Here is an 8512-nt window from a genome sequence, read left to right on the forward strand (position 1 = left end):
TGCCCACGAAAGGTGGGCCCCCAACTCCTGTGCCCAACCTTGCCCTGGCAGAACTCTCCCAGAGGAGGCAGGTGCCAAGGACTTCACCACTAGCACCCTGACTCCGCTCCCTGCAGCTGACTCCATAAATAGCTCCTGCTCCATGGCCGTGCTGGTGTCTCCTGACCCTCGGAGGACTGGGAGGTGAGTCAAGTTTATGACACGCCATATCCTTGTTGTGAACTTCAAATGCAACCTACAACATGCCCGGACACCTGCTTTCAGGAAGTGAACTGCCTGCGCCTATGAGCGGGTGACTTCCCGTCCACTTGCTCCCTGACCTTGTCCCCGGGCACTGCTGCCCAGGGGCCTGGAGGGAACACACGTGGCAGATGGAGGCTATGAGGGCAGGGAAGGAGCCCAAATGTAAGAACCAAGGAAGCCTGACACGAAGGTGCCCTCAGTCATGACTAGAGTTCGTGGCAGACATAAATAAGACAACACCCCAAACCCAGACACTTTCAGATAACCTGGCTGAAATGAAGCCTCACCCCAAGCCCTTCAATGTGTGAGTGTGGATACTTGGTGGGCTCCCTGCCATGGGGTCCCCAAAGTGGCAGAGAACTGAGCATTGGATCTCGTCCCTGGCTCCCCCACACCCCCTGACCTTGGCGTCCTCTCATAATGAAAGAAAGCTCTTATCAGGTGCTTTCCCTTCCTCCTTCTCAATAAAGCCTTATCAAACAATAGGACCAGGGTTGGCAAGATACCTGGTAGGAGTGTGGAATTATACATTAACTTGTGCTAATTAATGTTCACAGAACAGCTCCTGGGCCAAGGGTGCCAGTGTGGGCCACCATGGACCTCCATGAGGGGCACCTACTCAAAGGTGACCAGGTCGGCTGTGCCAGCTGCAGGCAACTCTTCAACATTGGGATAGGCCTGTGGGGCAGCCTCTTCATGCAGACCCCCGAGGCTAGCTGGGCCCTCCTCTGGCCTCGTTGTCAGAGCCCCTCTCCCCAGTCTCATATGGCCTCGGCCGTGGTTGGACTTTGTCTCCCCTCTTGGAAAGCAACACCCCAAATCTGTCACCATCCAGACCCCAAACTACCGTCCTCTTTCAGGGCACGGTGGGAGAAGTTCCTGCCCCTTTGGGCCCCCTCCCTGCACCTCCTGGAGGCTGCTGTTGTTGCCCATTCCTGCCAGCCTCCTTCCCCTCACAGCCTACAAGTCCAGCTCCCTCCCACACCCTCTACCTTGTTGTTGACTCCTCTCCCTGAAAAGACCCCTCAGGGCCTTCTGGAGTCTCCAGAGGCAGCTGGCGGGGAGACCCCTGGGCCTTTGTCCTCTGTCTCATTCCTGGCCCTTCACCTTACCTCCTGTGGCCTGTAAGTGTCTAGGTCTGCCCAGGCTGTCTCCTGGGCTCGAGGTCCTGCCTCATCAAGACCTTGACCCAGGACCGCTCAGCTGTAGGTGCTCTTTCCTTCCATGCCCTTGCTCCCACTGCCCCCCATCACTGGGCCACCTGGGGGTCAGCTCACAGGTCAGGACCCAAAGGCATCAGACGGGGATTTGGATCTGTTTCCAGAGATACTCTTGGACAGTCGGGGACAAGCCAGTAACCAGCACGAGGCACTGCTGGGCCTTGCTCGTGGCAGCACCTGTCCAGTCTACAGGGCCAGCCAGCCTTGACCAGAGGGCACCAAGAGTACAGCCAGGACACACGCCGGGCAAAGCCCAAGACCCTCCCCCAACATACTACCTCCTTAGGAGAAGAAGCCAGGGTGTGTGGAGGGTTGTTTCCCACCAGCTCCCCCACAGCAGGGTCCCTGAGGATGGGGGTGCTCTCCCCTCACCTGAAACGTGGGGTCACCAATGCCGAGGACTCAGGAGCCTGGTCGGCTAGACAGCAGGTGGGGGTGGGGTGCAGAGGGACCCCAGGTCGGGACCGGATCAAGGATCTGCTGGCACCACCTGGGTGGGTGGGACCAGGCCTGGAGGTGGGGGAGAGGCTTTTGGGGGCGGGGTTATGGGGCAGGGAAGTGGGGAAGGAGATTCAGGGGGCCAGGCTTCAGGGGGTGGTTGGTGGGGAAGAGGTGTCAGGTGACAGGACGTTAAGACAGCTAGAGAACGAGGTGGCCTCCTCCTGGAGGCCCTGAGAGTCCCATGTCTGTCCAGATCTTTCATAAGATAACTGTTTTCTTACTGCGAGCGAGTATATGCTCCCGAGACAAAGAATTGGTGGCACCTGTGTTCTGACACCCAGAGGGCGCCCGGTCTTCCTACCTGTACAAAACAACACATTGTGTGTTTCCGTATGCCCAGGGTCGCAGTGAACACTGTCTTACAATCACTTCTCTCTAGTGAGGTGTCACCACGGTCTCCCCACCATGTGGACATCCCTGCCCCCCTCCCTGGGCAAACCCTGGCCTCTCAAGGCAAGTCCTAGGCCCTGATGGCAAGTCCCGGTTCCCCCAGGGCCAGCACCTTCTTGCTGTAACATTTTCTTATGACACAGGGTGGGTCTGGGATCCCCGGGAAGGGCCAGTACCCCAGCTCATCAGTGCGCAGATACACCAGAAGGTTCAGTTGTGTGCCCAGGTGAGTGTACAGATGCCAGGGTGGAGTTTAAGGCCACAGGAGGGTCCTCTAAACGCCTGCCCACCCGGCTGAGGACCTTTGCCTCAGAAGACTGTCCACTACCTCTTGTCCCCCCATCATCTCGCCCTCTGTGTCTGTCCTTTCCAGGTCTCCCTACTCCCACCTGTCCTCACCGACCACCCCATGCCACCAGGGGAGGGGCCTGGGAAGAGGAGTCCGCCAGGGGCGGGGCCCAGGGAAGGAAGTGGCCATACTGGCCTAGGGCCTGTGAGGAGCCTGTGAGGGAGTCTTGTGAGGTCAGGGCTTGGAAGAGGGAGTGCAAGTGGGGCTCCTGGGGACGTGGCCCCGGGAGGGCGTGGCCGGGCTGAAGTCCTGTGGATATCACCCTCCCTGCCAGGAGGTGACCTGGGGCCACCGGTGCAAACCAGGGCTTCCAACTTCTTTGGAACAGTTCAGTAATTGCCGACATAAACGTGGGCAGCTTAGGCACTGCAGAGCATCCAAATCAGTTGCCCCTCAGATTTTGTCTGAGTTGGAAACAAACTGCAGTGCCCCATTGGAAGATGGCAGCCGACTGGGCACTTTTCAATGTGTGTTGCTCTGGACAGTCCTGCCAGTAATCCGATCTCCCCCATGGGCCCTGAAAGTTTCAGGAGCCTGCCCCAGGAGACTCGATTATTGGCAGGACTGTGGAGCGCAACACACGTTCAAAGCAGCCCTGTCAGCCACCGCCTTTGAGCCGCTCTGCTGTTTGTTTCCTTGCTATTTGTTGTGAGGTACCCTCCAGTTGGTTCCGACCCATAGTGACCCTATGTACAACAGAAGGAAACACTGTGCGGTCTTGGACCATCCTCACAATCATTGCTATGTTTGAGCCCATCGTTGCAGCCACAGTGTCAATTCGTCTCATTGAGTGTCTTCCTCTTTTTTCCTGACCCTCTACTTTACCGAGCATGATGTCCTTCTCCAGGGACTGGTTCCTCCTGATAATATGTCCAAAGTATGTGAGATGAAGTCTCACCATCCTTGCTTCTAAGGAGCACTCTAGCTGTACTTCTTTACAAGACGATTTGTTCGTTCTTCGGGCAGTCCGAGGTGTATTCAATATTCTTCACCAACACCATAATTCAAATGCATCAGTTCTTCGGTCTTTTGGTCCAGCTTTCTCATGCACACAAAGTGATTGAAGATACCATGGCTCGCGTCAGGCACACCTTAGTCCTCAGAGTGACATCTTTGCTTTTTAATGCTTTAGAGAGGCCTTTTGCACCAGATTTGCCCAACGCAGTAAGTTGTTGGATTTCTTGACTGCTGCTTCCATGGGTGTTGATTGTGGATCCAAATGAAATGAAATCCTTGACAACTTCAATCTTCTCTCCTTTTATCATGATGTTGCTTATTGGTCTGGTTGTGAGGATTTTTGTTTTCTTTATGTTGAGGTGTAATTCATACTGAAGGCTGTAGTCTTGATTTTCAGTGGTTTGTTTCCTACTTCGGTCAAAATCTTATGGACCACAGACTTGATTGCTATGCAACATGTATGCTGTCCTAGTTTACACTAGCAATTACTGACCTGCTCTGAACCAGTTTGAAGCCCTGGTGCAAAAGCTCTGAGTGAGGGCTGCCCTTGAAATTCTGGGATAAACTATCTAATCACCATGCACTACTACCCTTTTACTGCATTGGTGGAATTGGTGGGGCACATTTTATGGGTGTTCACAGCAAAAGGGCAGCTTGGGAGGGATGCTGCTCCTGCCTCAGTGTACCACCCTCTGAGCAGAAGCCCAGAGAGGTGGGAAGGTCTACTAAGCTGGATGCGGATTCCCCTTGGCCAGCTGCTCCCCATCCTGGCTCGCTTTTGCAGGGTGGAGGGGTGGCACTTCAGAGCCCACAGTGAGATGGAGCTGGGCTGAAGTTGTTCTCCTGGTGAATGTCTGAATCTCAGTAAAGGAGTCTGAGACCTGCGGAACTGCCAGTCTTAGAGGCAGAGCAGACCCAAGGCTGGGGTGTCCCCCAGGCCCCACAAGCCACAGCCTGGCTCCTCAGCCAGGGCTGCTGAATCCAGAGCACACCCCAGGGCGTCACGGACCTGCCATGGTGGCAGTTGGAGCAGAGGGGGATGCAGAGGGCATGCACACTTTTGCAAGCATTTCCTGAAAACTCCCTAAGCACTGACTCTCTTAAAAGAATTTTCTGCAAGTCAGGGTTCTGAGTCCCCTCTCGGAAGGGAAGCAGGAGACCATGCAGTGTCACAATCAGCCCCAACGCAGCTGTCTTAGGGTCTGGACTGACGCTGGTGGCTGCAGAGAGATGAGAGGAGGCAGGACCGACGCACCTCGGGAAGGCCCAGTGGGACAGCAGCCTGTCCCTGGGCACTGGTTTTTATGTGTTTCCTTTCACTAAACTGTCCTTTTTAACTCCCCAAGTGACAGCGCTGGCCCCAGATGGTGGACTGAGGGGAAAGTGAGCTGGCTGAGGGCACCTCTTCCTCATGCCAGTGTGTGAGCAGATGGCCCCAGCCTGAAGGTGCAGGCCCTGGAGCCCAGGGGGCTGTGCAGCTGAGCTGGACGCCAGAGCATGCAGAAGGAGTCGCTCCAGCAGACAGGTGCCTCGGCAGGTAAGGAGGAGCACACCTCTTTGCTGCAAGCCCTTCCCAGCCACTGTCTCATACATGGTATCCCACGGAGCCCCACTTCTGCTCTCAGGGACTCTGCATATGAGTGCTGCCCTATGCCACGCTGCGGTCGTGTGAGCCCTCGTGTCTAATTGTGGCAGACAGCTTCTGCTTATTTCTGTGTACTGGCAGAGCAGGCTTGGGGCTAGACAGGAGGTCTGCCAAGAATGAACACCGACTAGAACCTGGTATCTTCCCTCCAACCTGGTCAGTCAGAAACCACCTCCCACTGGACTCTCCTGTGCCTGGACCACCCTCCCAGGCCAAGGCCACAGACCCTGTGACCAGGTGCAATGCCGAGCAGAGCCTAGGGCATGCTGTCTGTGGCATGATGCCTAGGGCAGGCTCCCTGGGCTTGCATAGTGCATAAGGGGGTAGATACCCCAAGGTGCACTCTCAGGGAACCTCAATGTGTTCTGGGGAACATGGGTGGTCCCTTTGCTCTTCCTGAAGTTCCAGAAAAAGTCACTTTTCTTGGGGTTAGCCAGGCCTATTTCTGGGGCATGTGACCATGTGGGGTGCTCAGGACATGCTTGATGTCTGAGGGTAGCCCCACCTCACCTAATGGCTGCTGTGGCCCTAAAGCCTGAATCTGTTGCATGTGGAGTGGGGAAGCCTGGGCATGGGGGGCAGGCTGGGTTGGAAGGTGGAGTCTGGCTGCGGGGGAGGCCAGGGTGGAGAAGGGAGGCCAGGGCAGATGGTGGAGGATGGCCAGGGAGGAAGAAGGAGGCAGGCAGAGTCAGGAATCTGGGCCAAGGAGTTAGGCCCGAGTGGAGGGGGGAGGCCAGACAGGCTGGAGTGGGGAGCCAGGGGAGGTGAAGCCGGTTAGAGCTGAGGCTGGGCCTGTACTCAGGTAGCATCCGGTCTGGAACCTGGAGATCCTTCCTTCAGTGGAGCTGGCCAAGGGTTGGGCTCCCTGGGGGGGCCTTGGTCAGCGCATGTGCAGGGGCCTCAGGCCTGCAGAAGTGGCCTTAGCACGGTTTCAGCCACACCGTCCCTCTTCTGGCTCTGCTTTGCCTCTCTGGGTGCCATCAGCCCTGCTGTCTTTGGCAGTGTGGAAAGTGGCGGGGAAGGAGGTCTTGGAAAGCAACCTTGTTTGTTCAGGAAGGTGGGAGGCAGCCAGGGGCTTTTCAAGAGGAAAATCTGCTTTGCATCACCCTCTCCAGATATCACTGGTAGTGTGTACCCAGCGGGGGCTTTGTCCAGAGCGTGGGTGCCACAGCATGGTGCTGGGCCACTTGGCAGTGGACTGGCCGAGGAGTCCCCCAGCTGCTTGCCTCTGCTGTCTGCCCCAGCCCCCAGGCCTTCCTGCCTGTGAGCAGACAGCTGGACTGGGATGCTACACGTGCTGTCAAAGCTGTGTCCAGAGGTGTGACTGGGCAAAAGTCCCCTCTCACCAATAAAGCTTGCAGGGTTATGGTGCCTGGACTTTGCGACAAAGGCTACTGCTGCCGCTCAGACTGGTGGTGCTACTTCCTGATTCCGGGGCACTGATGTCATCAGTTGCGTCCAGATACCTGCAGCAGGAGTCAGATGGGGGTCCTGGGGTTTTCTGGAAGGTTGGGAGCCCCAATATGCTGCTGCTACCTCCTACTTCTGGAGACTGAGGCAGGGCCTGGGTCCTGGAGAGGTGATGGGACCCCTTTGTGCACCTGGAGACCCCAGGGAGAAGGTGGGAGGAGTAGCAGCAGGCCAGGATGTTCCAGCTCAGGTCCCAAGAGGCAGGAGACCTTGCAGACAAGAGGGCTCCCCTCCTGCACACCGGCTCCCTGCCCTGGGCCCTGACGGAGGGGCAGGTGGAAGGGGTGGGAGAGGAGGGCAGCATGAGGCCCATTGCTGTCTGAGCACCCCCAGATCCCAGCCCGGTGACCCCCCCCAAGCAGGGGGAGGGGAACTTTAACTTCACATGGGGTTTGAACATTTCACAGACTGGACACTTGAGTTTTGGAGACAGGACTCTTGCACCCAGAACAGCTGAAGGAGGGGACCTCTCTCTCCCTAGCACCTTGGGTGACCTTGATGTCCCCAGGATCAGCCACAATGCCATGCGGCGCTGGCCAGACATTTACCCTGGTGGCTTTCTGGCTGCCCCAGGGGACTGGGAAGGTCTCATGGGGTCAGTTCAGGGGAGCTTACACCAGGCCATCTTGAAGGATGGGTCTGGGGTCCTGAGCTCTGAACCACCTCAGAGTGGTAGCCGTGGGCAAAGGCTAAGTGAGGGCAGAGAGGACAGGAGATGGCCTGGGGGCTCCTTTCCCAGATGCCCATCAGCACCCAGCCAGGTGCAACTCTGGGGTGGTGCTGGGACTGGACAAGGGGTTGGGCAGGGGGCCAGGCAGGCTTGCAATGCAAGCTCTGCTGGTGTGTGCTTCGTGGCAGTACTGAGCAGATGGTCCAAGAAGCCATGAGAATGGACTTGGGCACACAGTGCATGTCCCAGCTGGCTTGACCTTGGGCAGCCGTGGAGTGGTGTGGTCAGGACAGCCCTATGGCCACTACTATCCCACCCTACTTCTGCCCTGGGACTGACCAGACTGGGCATGTCACTGGACCACCCTGCAGCCACAATGTTGCTGCTTAAGTGGATCCAAGCCATCTCTCTCCTTTACTTCATCCCATGAGGCCCAGGCCCTGGCCCTCTGCACACACACCTGTGTCCTGGGACATGGGGGACAGAGACCCCATCCCACTCAGCCATCTGGCTGGGGCTGGTGTGCCCTGCAGGGACCGAGCAATGGAGAGCCCCTGAGTAGGGAGGGGCTTGACTGGTTGGGCAGCTAAAGAACAAATACCCTGTGTTGCCAGATAGCACATGGCGCCACATTCTCCTGGTTTGTACCAGAGTCTGCCATGCAGGCCAGATGAGACCTCAGCTCCCAGCCCTGGCAGGTCTGGTAAGCACTGAGGGCAGGGCCATGCCAGGGAGGTGGACTGCATGTCAGGGCCATGTCCCATTTCTGCAGGTACGGTGGCAGCTGTTCACCAACAATTGATTCACAATGAATAATTTTATATCTGTTCCACTGGGTAAATACCCATTTTATGCCAAATTTAATACAGCCACAATGATCATCTTGTCTTTGGAGAGGTCACAGTTTGTAAGATGCCTTATTAAATTAAGATTCTCCCTGAGAGCTCTGGTAGGTTCAGGTTAATCATCTTAAACCAGCACACAGAGCCTTGAAGTCCCCAATACTGTTTAGAACATCCTGGAAGGCCCAAGACCTTTCACTTCCTCTAAGAGGTCCACCCATTACT

This window comes from Elephas maximus, chromosome 2 (genome assembly GCF_024166365.1).
Source record: "Elephas maximus indicus isolate mEleMax1 chromosome 2, mEleMax1 primary haplotype, whole genome shotgun sequence".
NCBI lineage: Eukaryota > Metazoa > Chordata > Mammalia > Proboscidea > Elephantidae > Elephas > Elephas maximus.